Source organism: Schistocerca nitens, chromosome 6 (genome assembly GCF_023898315.1).
Source record: "Schistocerca nitens isolate TAMUIC-IGC-003100 chromosome 6, iqSchNite1.1, whole genome shotgun sequence".
Taxonomy (NCBI): Eukaryota; Metazoa; Arthropoda; class Insecta; order Orthoptera; family Acrididae; genus Schistocerca; species Schistocerca nitens.
In genome coordinates, this window is record NC_064619.1 from 470,002,876 (window position 1) to 470,015,956 (window position 13,081).

A 13,081-nucleotide genomic window follows, 5' to 3' on the forward strand; every position below is an offset into this window, starting at 1 on the left:
ACAGGGAAGGGGCTAGATGTATAGGAGCAATGGCTAATAATAAAAGTTGCAGCCAGGAGGGTTACAGAAAGGTAGGATGTTTTGCAGGGACAGTTCCCACCTGCATGATAAGCAAAATATGGTGTTGGTGGGAAGCGTCCAGATGAAGAATGTTGAGTTGGGTGGTATGCCCAGCAATGTGGTGGTCCAGCTGTTTCTTGAGGACAGTTTGTCAGTGGCCATTTATGCGGATGGACAGATTGTAGGTTGTCATGTCTATGTGGAATGCAGCACAGTGGTTGCAGCTTAGCTAGTAGATCGAGTGACTGGTTTCACAGGTAACCCTGCCTTTTATGGCATTGGTAGTGCTTGTGACAGTATTGCAGTACTTTAGAAAGCACGTAGAAGGCAGGAGTGTGGGGAGTGGTAGGGGTGAGGACAGATGGACTTTAGGGAGAAGTTCTTGGATGGGCTTAAGGATTCAAGAAGAGACTGGAGATCCTGTTAGATTTCTGGAGTGGGGTCAGTGTGGCAGATTTGTGGGTGGTTTAATCTGACAGCTGTCAGAGTCCTTCTTCCAGATAATCCTTGTGGTTGAAAACAGTGGTGGTGGTGCTTATGTCAGGAAGTAGGATTGTAAGTCAGACTCAGTTTTTAGGTACCCTCCTATGCCACATGAACTTGTATCTCATCCTACCAATCCGTCCACACACCCCACTCCTTCTTCTCTCTTGTCCAGTTCACACTTACTAATTGCCCCTAATCTAGACACATTGCTATCCCCCTTCTTCACACTTATCAACCCACACCTGCCGCCCACATTACATTTTCTTTGATATTGTGTCATTGTGCCAGTTACAGTTGGTTTTTGCCTTTCACTATGGGTCTACTCTCTCAGAGTTCATCTTGTTTCCCCCTACTTCATATGTTACATCTTTTTCATGATTTTTCCCAGTGGCTGGGAGAATTTTTTTGGAAGTAATTCTACATTATTTATGTATTCTACAAACTTTTATTCACGACCATGGATCCTTGCTCCTTCCATCTGCATCAATACAGAAAAATTTCCTTATCCCTAGGCAGAAAACAGTCCCACATGTTGTTTCCACATTGTTGCTTGGCTAATGGAATCCTTCCAAATACCATCAAATTACCCATCTCTGGCTGGCACACTTCCTTCCACAATGGCCTTCATCTGTTCAGATCCACCCTCACCAACATAGTCCTGCAAAATCATATCAATCAGGCCCAAGCCACCTTGTAATACCTCCTCTCCATCTGCAAAATTCTCCTGCTAGCAATCCCAAATTCCTGGACCCCATATCACATACAGAAACTCTGCCCTCTAGAAACTAGAGCAACATGCACAATGCCACCTCAAAAAACTCTCCACTCTGTTAATTTCCTACTCCCACCTTGGACCACGATTGTCCACCACCTCTACAACAACCTTAACCTCCCCTGCATTCCCTCATAGCTGACAAACCCTGTCTCAGACCTACTACATTTACCCCTGCCTCAAAATCTTCTTCCCACCACCATATAGAATCTAGAACCCGAACAGAACCAAAACATGGTCATGACCCTTCCCCCAAAAGCCTTAGCCTCACAGAATTATCAGTCCTTTCCAAAGACCTCAATTTTTGCCCCACTCCCACATTCAAACATGCAGGAATTGTTAAAGTCTTTCCCGCCTTCTCCTAGTTCTCCCATCCCTACAATGGAAACACTTTTTCGCCACCAACCCTACCAATCAGACTCAACCAAAGACCCATGTTGAACCCTGTCTGACTCAGTTCACTCTTCCATCCAATTGTGATCCACCCCCACTGCCCCAAAATCACCCCCTATTAACTTTCCAGAATTTCTAAACCTTGAACCTCGCCTCGCCATCATTCCTCAAGTCCCTCAACATGCAGCCGGCCAGTGTGGCCTAGCGGTTCTAGGTGCTTCACTCTGGAACCGCACGACCACTACGATTGCAGGTTCGAATCCTGCCTCGGCCATGGATGTGTGTGATGTCCTTAGGTTAGTTAGGTTTAAGTAGTTCTAAGTTCTAGGGGACTGATGACCTCAGATGTTAAGTCCCATAATGCTCAGAGCCATTTGAACCCTCAGCATGCAAACTAACCCAACAAAGCCACCGTCGTTGATGTTGACCTCCACCTCAAAGATGGCTGCTTCAGTACCTCCATTCATATCAAACCTACCAACCACCAGCAACACCTTCACATCAGTGACTGCCACCCATTCCATTCCAAGAAGTCGCTTCCATACTGCCTAGCCACCTGTGCCCGTTGCACCTGTAGTGACGAGAGATCACTCTCAAAATATACCGAGGGCCTTACTGAGGCCTTCACAGATGGTAAATACCTTCTCAACCTTGTAGAAAGACAGATCTCATGAGCCTTACCTCTTCAGTCACCCAACACCACTCATAGCCCCACCGTCAGGCCACAGAGGAGCATTTCCCTCATGACTCAGCACCACCCAGTACTGGAACAACTGAATCACATTCTCCACCAGGGTTTCGACTGTCTCTCATTGTGCCCTGAAATGAGGAATATCCCACCAGCTATCCTTCCCACCCCTCCCACAGTGGGGCCACTGCCACTCACCGAACCTACATAATATCCTCATTCATCCCTACACGACCCCTGCTCCCCACCCCTTGCCTCATGGCTCTTTTCCCTGTAATAGATTTAGATGCAAGACCTGTCCCGTACATCCTCCCACCACCATCTACTCCAGTCCAGTCACAAGCAACACTTATCCCATCAAAGGCAGGGCTACCTGTGAAACCAGTCACTCGATCTACAAGCTAAGCTGCAACCACTGTGCTGCATTCTCCGTGGGCATGACAACCAACAAGCTTTCTATGTGCATAATTGACCACCAACAAAGTGTGCCCAAGAAACAGCTGCACTGTCCCATTGCTCAGCACACCACCCAACATGACATTCTTTACTTCAGTGACTGCTTCACAGCCTGTACCATCTGGATGCTTCCCACCAACACAATCTTTTGTTTACTGTGCAGGTGGGAACTCCCCTGCAATATAGCCTACCATCCTGTAAACTTCCTGGCCACTACCTTCATTATTAGTCATTGTCCTTATCCATCTAGCCCTTTCCCTGTTCCCATTCCAGCACTGCACAGCCCTCTATACCACCAACGCTACCCTTCCCCCCTCCCCCTGACTTCAGATAGTTGCCCTACTCTCTCCCCATCTCATCCCTGTATGTTCCCACAAGCAGCACATTACCATCCCCCACTTCTATCCTGCTATCATTCCCCCTCACCTCCCCAGCCTCCTCCTTACCCCCACCACCCTGTTGCTTTTCCCATCACGCACTGTTGCTCGTAGTCTGGCCTCAGCAGCCAGAGGCTATGGTCATGTGTGTGTGTGTTGTGTTTTTGTGTGTGTGTTTTGCCTATTTCTAATGAAGTCCTGTTGGCTGAAAGTTCACTTTCTGAAAGTCTTTTTGTTGTGCCTATCTGCGACTCAGCATCTCCACTATATGGTCAGTAGTAACTATCCTTTTCATAGTACTGTTACATTCCATCCTGGATTTTCCATTGTTTAATAGATGAAGATTAGCAGTATTTCTGTTCTCTCAAAAATAGTGAAAGTATGATTAAAATACCAAGACCAGAATCAATCTCTACAAAGACTTCAAGCACACAACAGAAGTACAGAAAGGAGTAAGAAACACAAGAACTCATTCATTCAGCAATCTCTCAGAATATAATAAATATGTTATAAGTAACATTATGGGGTTAAGAGGGAATAATGAACTTTCTGTTTAGCAACTCTGCTATTCCACTAAAGAGTTTCTTCACAAAAACTCTCAAAATTGATGTATTTTGTTTATGATACAAACAGTACATCCATGAGGGCTTCACAGTTGTTAAATATGTGTGGAAATTGGTTATACATCCTAATTCGGAGTATTCCTGAGGCCTGCACCAGGGTGCAGATTTCAGCTCCTCATTATGACTTTGCCCACTTTGAAGGTTGGAACTCGAATTTTAGTAAGTCATATAGAATATAGATGAGAAAGACTCCTTTCTTTTTTGTCTATGGTTTTCATTATTTTTAGGGATTTTTAAAATTTTTGTAGACAATACAATTACAAAACTTCAGAATATACAACATTTTTTTGTGTTTTGGATACTTTGTAGTTAGAGTATGAATTGGTTTTCTAAATTAAAATTTTTTGAAAGGGCAACATGCAATTGACAATACAAAAAACCTCTGATAGTAAATTAGTTCCACTATATTTGAATGTCAGAACTTGAGCCTTGCTTATTGTTATTGCAAATGAAATCATGATTGGATACTGAAGTCAAAATGAATGGGTAAATCAGTTGGGAACATTGATATACTGGATAGAAGGGTGACCTTTACAGGTACTGAACCTGTGAAGATAGTAGCTTCAGTAACACTACTTCTCTTAAATTTAATGTGCAAACTGGTACCATTACAAAGTTTCAGAGGATTGAGGTTGTATAGTAGTGTTACAGGAACTCTGACTTTAAGCCTCAAAGTGTGTGGCAGAAAGTCAATGAATTTAGAAATTTTTTTTGAATATTGAACTGCATCTTTAGTGGTAACTACAGTATCAATTGATTGGTACTCCTTATGTTCTCATATTACTTTTCACAACTAATATTACTTCAGATGCAAAAATGTTTCAAAGTGTAATGATTACTCTTTCACTAAACCACTGCTATGGATTCTGTAAAAGATCATTTATGTCACGATAAACTTTAGAAATAAGATAATCAGTTGTTGTCATAAAGCTACCAAGTTTGTCCTCAACAGATATGTAGAGCCTTGCTCATAATGTGTTACAAAGCCTTAAGGTTATCTGATAGCTGAAATGTACAACAAATTTACTTTTGAGATCACCTCACCACATTCAGTATTGCTTTGTACAGGTGTATGTACTTTGTAATCTTTGGTCATAGTTGATGACTTAATTGTGACAGAAAAAGACTGGGAATATTTTTCCCTAAAATCATATGGAAGAAACTGTGGTGTCATCGCCAGACACCACACTTGCTAGGTGGTAGCCTTTAAATCGGCCGCAGTCCGTTAGTATACGTCGGACCCGCGTGTCGCCACTGTCAGTGATTGCAGACCGAGCGCCACCACACGGCAGGTCTAGAGACACTTCCTAGCACTCACCCCAGTTGTACAGCAGACTTTGCTAGCGAAGCTACACTGACAATTACGCTCTCTTTTGCCGAGACGATAGTTAGCATAGCCTTCAGCTACGTCATTTGCTACGACCTAGCAAGGCGCCATTACCAGTTTATATTCAGTGTAATAATGTCTAAACAAGAGCGAGGTTCTCCAATTGTGGATTAAAGTTAAGTATTCCAAGAACTACGTTCTTTTCTTTATAGGATAATTACTTTACCTTGTTCCAGACCTCACGCCAATCTGCGTGAGCTTAACGCGTGCCTTTCGGCTACCTCCGAGTGGCTTGGCTGTCTTGCTACGCCACTACAGAAACAATTTGTCTAATAGTTTAAATGTCCTGCTATCATAGTTAAAACAGGTTGCAAGAAAGAAAATGAAACCACACATTTTCACAGCATAACATAGCATTTTCTTTCTCACAATTAATTTTAGCAGAAAACCTGCATATTGTTTAAAAAATATTTAATCAGTGTCTGTCCACATACTTATTAGAGTATTGTGTAAAAATTTCAAGATTTTTATTAATAAATTTTCACCTTTATTCGAGGCACACCCTGAAAGTAAGTTTCCCTATTTTTTAAAAAAAGCAGAGACAAGATAGTTGCATGAAAAACTTTACTGGTAACAGGTACAGCAATGTTTGAGCTATTTTTTGACGTAGTCACCAAAAGAATAGAGACACTTGCCATGGAACCAGTGTGTGACAGTCATCTTCAACTCTTTCTTGTTGTGGAAATGCTGGCCAGAGGACAGGAATTTCTTCATGTGCAAGAAAAGATGGAAATTGCCAGGAACAAGATCAGGACTATATGCTGGATGATTAATCAGCTCAGAGCCAAAATTCTGCAAAACAGTTGTTGTCTGCCAAGCCGTATGGGAATGAGCATTGTTATGAAGCAGCACAACACCTACAATAACCATTCGAAGCTGCTTGCTCCGAACAGCACATCGCAGTTTCCACATTGTTTCACACAAATGGTCAGCATCCGCTGTTTCATCTTTTGGCTGGAAGTTAATGAGCAGAATGTCCTTCTTGTCCTAGGATACTGTACACGTCACTTTCTGCACTGACACAGTCTGGCTGAATTTCACCTTAACCAGAGATCTACCATGACACCAACACATTGACTGCTGCTTGGTTTCTGGAGTCAAACTTTGTCACTGTCATCATGATACCGCTGCAGAAAAGTCAGTCCTACTCCAAAGCATTTCGTTTAGGGCTCAGGTGGCAGGTTTTTCAGCATCCACCTAGCACACAATTTCTTGAACAGCATGTGCTTAATGACAATGTGATGCAACAAGGATTGCAATATCTGTGGAAAATGGCTGCTGAGCTCTGTAATCATGAAGCTTTGGTTCTCCAGGAAGCGCTGCCAAACCAGCTCAACCAGGTGTTCATTGATGAGGGATGTTTGCCCATTGTGCTCTTTATCATGGACACTTATGTCGACCTTCAGTGACACAGCATCTGTTTGCTCATGATGTTCTGCCTGTAGGCCTGACAGAGCTGATGATGAATTTTGATGAGCACCATGTTTTGTGTATTAAGAAATCTTGTCACTGACTGATCCTTACTGGTGGTGGGATAATGAACAAGAGACACTATATTGGGGCACTGCTGCTGCAATACTGGCACCAGGCAGGACCTGTCTGGGGGGCATTTGAGTGTTACGACATGATCTGTTCCACATGTGCAATTTTCCCAGCTAATTATGTCTACTTTAAAGGAAACAACACTGGGAAACTTACTTTCTGGGTGCACCTCATACAGGGTGATTATAATTAAAGTCAAACTTTCAAACCACTGTAGAAATAACACCACTGGTCAGAATGGCGTCAAATTGCAATGGAGGGCAGAAGAAAAGTAAAAAGCTACAAAATGTAGCAATAGATGGTGCTCTAAGCATCATAATTTAATAGTGGTTGACTACAAATGAATCATACAAAAATGCCTGAGGTGTACGTTTGACATTAACCAAACTGTACTACTCAGTGTGCGTAGATGTGCAGGTGTGATAGTGTTATTTATGTAAGCCCATCCACCATGGCAAGGTCATATCACATTGAATGGAAAAAACCAGTTTTTAATTGTCCTCGGGCCAGAAACCACATAAAAAGCATGAATCAAAATCAAATCGGATTATTAATTTCCATATGACTGGCAAAAAACATGTTCAATATGCTGTCCACCATTTTCTGAAACAAGTTTAAATCGAGAAACTACATATTTCACAACCGATCGAAATGTTTCTGGGGTCACATTCATAATGTTTTGTGCAATGTGTGCCTTCAGTTCAGCTAAGTTTTCAATAAGAATGCTGAACACATCTTTCAGATAGCCCCACATACAGAAGTCATATGGATTAAGATCAGGTGACTGGGACAGCCAGCTGTAGGGAAATGGTGGCTGATAATTCTATCATTTTCGAAATGGGGCTTCAGCAGCTGCTTAGCTGGATTTGCAAGCTGCTTAGCTGGATTTGCAGTGTACAGAGGTACACCATCTTCCATAAAAATGATCCCATCCACACATCCATGGTGTTGGAAAGCTGGAATGATGTGGTTGCGATACACTCATAGCGCTTACCAGTGACGGTAACAGGTAACAGGACCGGAAGCATATGTCTCTTTGAAAAAATATGGCCTTATGATAAATGATGGCATAAACCTGCACCACACAGTGACCTTTTCAGAATGAAGTGGTACTGGTTGATTTGTGTGTGGATTTTCCTTTGCCCATATTCGAAAATTCTGTGAACTGACATATCCTGTCAGATGTAAGTGGGCTTCATCTGTCCACAAAATCTTCCAAGGCCAATCATTGTCCACTTCCATGTGAGCAAGAAATTCTGAAGCAAAGGTCTCACTTGCTGGCAGGCAACAGGAAGCAACTTGTGCACATGGGTAATTTTGAATGGATAGCAAAGAAGGATGTTTCATAGGTTTTTACGCACCGTGCTCATGGGTATGTCCAATGTTCAGGCAATTCTCCTTGCACAACAAGTTTGCACAATGCCACTTGTCTCCTCCTGCATTGCTGTGGCCACTGCTTCCACTGATGTTGAGTCAATTCGTTTCCTCCCTCTATCAGGTTGCATACCAAAAGAACTTGTCTTTTCGAATTTCTGAATCATTTTCTCCAGACACATGGCAGTCATTGGACCAATGCCTTTTTTCAAACCCTTCAGTGTCCGGATCTTCTGGAGAGTGACATGTGCACAATCATCATTCTTGTAATACAGCTTTACAAGCAGAGTGCAATCCTGCATTGAGACAGTCATGACGAATGTTGCAGATGCGAAAGGAGGAAAAGCCATGCACCCAGCGTGTTAATACCAACTTAATGGGTCGAGCGCATACAGGTGTTTTCATTTATGTATTCTGACACATACAGTGCCATCTATTGATTAATTTTCACCCTTTTTTTCTTCTGCCCAACGTTTTCCCCCTACCCTGATAATATTTTGTTGCAATTTGAAGTTATTCTGACCAGTGGTGTTATTTCTACAGTGTTTTGGAAGTTTAACTTTAATTATAATCATCCTATATATTAGTATCAATTAATATTAGTAGGCCTGCTGTAATATTATATTACTTAATGAATATAAGTCATTCTATTGAACTGCACTTAAATAAAACATTCATTGTTGAGTTGTCTGCATGGCCCAAATTTATCTTGGTCATTACACTAGATGTATGTTGGGGAAATTGATTGTTCATTGACTAATTTTGGAATGTGAGCTTTTTGAATTTAGTAAGTAAGACTCTCCATGATGAACGTAATCTCTCCTGTAATGACTCCCAGAGCAGTTAGTTGAACATTTTTTTGATAGTATCACACTAACTAAACAAACTCGTGACAAAGTACTGAGGTAATCCTTGAATATTTCTCATCTCCTCCATTAATTCAAATTTGTAAGGGTCTGAGACTGACAAACAAAACAATTATTGGTTGAATGAAGGTTTTATAAGCAACTTCTTTTGTGTATGAATCGCACTTCCTCAGAACCAATAAAAATGAGTATGTCATTCTACCTTCCCAGTGGCTAGATTTATGTTCCATCTTAAATCATTCCTAAACAGAAATGCCTAATTCCTTGAAGGTTGTGATAGATTCCACTGATTGATTACTGCTGTTTTAATGAAATGATATCAGTGGGGGTCACATCACGTTACCCTGAGATATACCAGATGCTACTTTCCCATTTTATGATGCCTTGCTATTAAGAATGATGTACTGAATTCTGTTTGTTGGAAGGTCTTCACTTCCACTGCATAGCTGTTTATATATTCCACATGCATGTATGTTATTTATTAGGCTATGCTGTGGAGCTATATAGAGGTATATCTAAAATTCAAGAAACACAGTATCAAGCTGAAATCTTCTGTCTACTGCCCTACGAATGCCAAGAATAAATGTAGCATGTTAGTTTTCACACAGTTAGTGCTTCCGAAAACCATATTGTGTCCTGTAGATGATGAGTGCAGTGTTCAGACAGTCATTATACAGGAGAACACAATGTATTCCATAATTATACATCATATTTGTGTTATTTACAGTGTGGTTTATTCTACAATCGCTATATACAGAACACAATACAGTCATGAAGGAGTAGATCAGAACTAAATTCCATGCACAAGTAATAATAAAAGTGATTTCTATAATAGTAATAGTATGCTGTAGCATAGTTGACGTAGGATGAGAGTCCAAACTCCATGTACCAGGCTCAAGATTGGTCTGTGACGAGGGGAGCGTCCCATGTCACTTGGTGTCAAATTAAACACCATTCATCCTTGTAGTTTCCAACCTTATTTTATTTGGCAACCAGTTCCAGCGTTTTACTATGCCATCTTGAGGCCCCTGACTGATTTGTAGGAAGATTCTACCTCAGATGTGATCAAAACAGGGGCCAGCAATACTTGTATAAGTAGATTTTTGCTATAGTGATCACTTCAACCTTCATTTGCTGACAGATCTGTCAGCAGATGATGGTTGAAGTGATTGCTATAGCAAAAATCTCCTTATACCAATATTGCGGGCCCCTGTTTGGATCACAACCGAGGTAGAATATTCCTACGCATTGGTCAGGGGCCTGAAGATGGTGTAGTAAAATGCTGAAACTCATTGCCAAATAAAATAAGGTTGGAAACTAGATGGCTGAAAGGTACTTAATTTGATATCCTGTATTGAACAGCTGAGTCCTGCAACCATCTCTAAAAAGATGGACATGCAGAGACATGTCACTTGATGTTATCAGTCATGCTTCTGCACAGCATCTCCGACAGCATTTCTGTCACCACTGCTTCAGGATCACTGACATCATAATCTTTTGCTATAACAGTGTTGGTATCAGTGTAGTAGCTCTGTAGTTATTTACCTATTTCCTCTGAATCTTCTAATTCATTGAACAGACCTTCACCTGTTTCTGGTTACATGTCACAACCTGATTAACTGTTGCTCCATGTGCTGCCAGTTCTGTTACATATTTAATGTAGAATCTAGAAGGTATCTCATCAATTCTAGAGAAACACTTAGTATTCCAGTCTTCCTTTCCTCCATTTTGTTGCCATCATGACTGATGAGCATTTTTGACAAATGGCTTTGTTTGACTGAATATTTTAAACTTCTTGTATGGTTGTCACTGTACTTGAGTCAGCTTTTGTTTGTCAGCTAGGATTCCATGTAGCTTGACTATGTCAAACAGATATATTTTTCTAGTAAATTTGTGATTGAACCAGGTTAGGTCTTTCCTGTCTCTCAGTTTCTTCCATGGCACAAGCGTATGTATCATATTGATGAGCTAAGTGCGACTGTGTATGATCAGATATTATGGAATGTAGATATCAGTTGATTTTTAGCTGATTTATCTGACAGTACACCGATTTACTTTACAAAATTAGAGTTGTCTGCATACTTAATACTCATGTTCCATGTGAGGAGATATCATTACTGGAGAGCCACTTGAATCAATTTTTGTCATTTAGAACAATTATTTATCACTGTATACTCAAAAGAATGAAATAGTTCTCTCTGTAGCTAATACAAGAATTGGAGTACAATCTAGTGGAAACACATAAATATATCAATAATAATATACCGTCTTCACTAACAATATTTTACTTTTCTGCTGAACTATAATGCATTTCTGAGCTATGAGCATATAGCCTACTTACAGAAAAAAAAAAAAAAATAAAAAAATGTGGGTAGTACAAAGTTCAGTTGTTTATAGCATAATTGTTTGTGTTCTATTTTATTTGTATCTCCTTATTCACACATTAATTGCATTTCATGTGAGGTTTTTGGTACTCCTTTTGTAGAGAATGCTTTAATAATTTTAAGAAACTTTTGATTCACTTTTCCTCATTTTCTAGGCCTAGTATATACACTAGATTATTTATAGGCATTAAGTCAAATGTGTAATTTGTTGCTTCCTCTATTTTAAAATATTCCAGTAGCCATGTACCATTTTGACTTGCAATACTTTGTTTCACTATTTATCTTCATAAACGTTGGAACTGTAACTCCATTTTCAAGGACTCTATTGGTGTATTTGATAATTACACGTTTTATACACTGAAGCGCCAAAGAAACTGGTATAGGCTTGCGTATTCAAATACAGGAATATGTAAACAGGTAGAATATGGTGCTGTGGTCAGCAACAAATACAGGGATATGTAAACAGGTAGAATATGGCGCTGCAGTCAGCAGCACCTATATAAGACAAAAAGTGTCTGGCGCAGTTGTTAGATCGTTTACTGCTGCAGCAGTGTCAGGTTATCAACATTTAAGTGGGTTTGAACATAGTGTTATAGTCAGCGCATGAACGATGGGACACAGCATCATCGAGGTATTGGTGGAGTGGGGATTTTACTGTATGACCATTTCATGAGTTTACCGTGACTATCAGGAATCCGGCAAAACATCAAATGTCCGACATCACTGCAGCTGGAAAAAGATCCTGAAAAAATGGGACCAACAACATCTGAAGAGAATTGTTCAACATGACAGAAGTGCAACCCTTCCACAAATTGCTGCAGATTTCAATGGTGGGCCATCAACAAGTGTCAGCGTGTGGACCATTCGACAAAACACTATCGATATGGACTTTCGGAGCCAAAGGTGCATTTGCCCTTGATGCCTGCACAACACAAAGCTTTACACCTCACTTGGGCCCATCAACACCAACATTGGACTGTTGATGGCTGGAAACATGTTGCCTTGTCGGACGGGTCTCATTTCAAATTGTATCAAGCAGATGGACGTGTACGGGTATGGAGATAACCTCACAAATCCATGGACCCTGCATGTCAACAGGGGCTGTTCAATCTGGCTAACAGGTGACACATACATAAGCATCCTGTCTCGTCACCTGCGTCCATTCATCTCCAGTGTGCATTCTGACAGACTTGAGCAATTCCATCAGGATAATGCAACACCCCACATGTCCAGAATTGCTTCAGAGTGGTTCCAGGAACACTCTTCTGAGTTTAAATATTTTCGCTGGCCACCAAACTCCCCAGACACGAACATTATTGAGCATATCTGGAATGCCGTGCAACAAGCTGTTCAGAAGAGATCTCCAACCTCTTATACTCTTACAGATTTATGGACAGCCCTGCAGGATTCATGGTGTCAGTTTCCTCCAGCACTACTTCGGACATTAGTTATGCCATGTCATGTTATGGCACTTCTGCATGCTCATGGGGGACCTCCGCAATATTAGGCAGGTGTACCAGTTTCTTTGGCTCTTCAGTGTATTTCTTAGATTTTCAGTGTTATTGTTTGTATGGAACTGAAAATCTTAATACATTCCACCCAATCGTGCTGTAATTTTGGAATAAATGGAAAAGGATGTGCTTTAAAACAGTGATTCACATTCAAAGCCATTT

General features: G+C 40.9%; 1 protein-coding gene across 2 annotated transcripts in view; it reads left to right on the forward strand.

The window, feature by feature from the left end:
• LOC126262397 (cilia- and flagella-associated protein 91-like) overlaps positions 1–13,081 on the forward strand; it is a 343,692-nt gene that overhangs the window by 190,368 nt on the left and 140,243 nt on the right. The window lies entirely within an intron of this gene.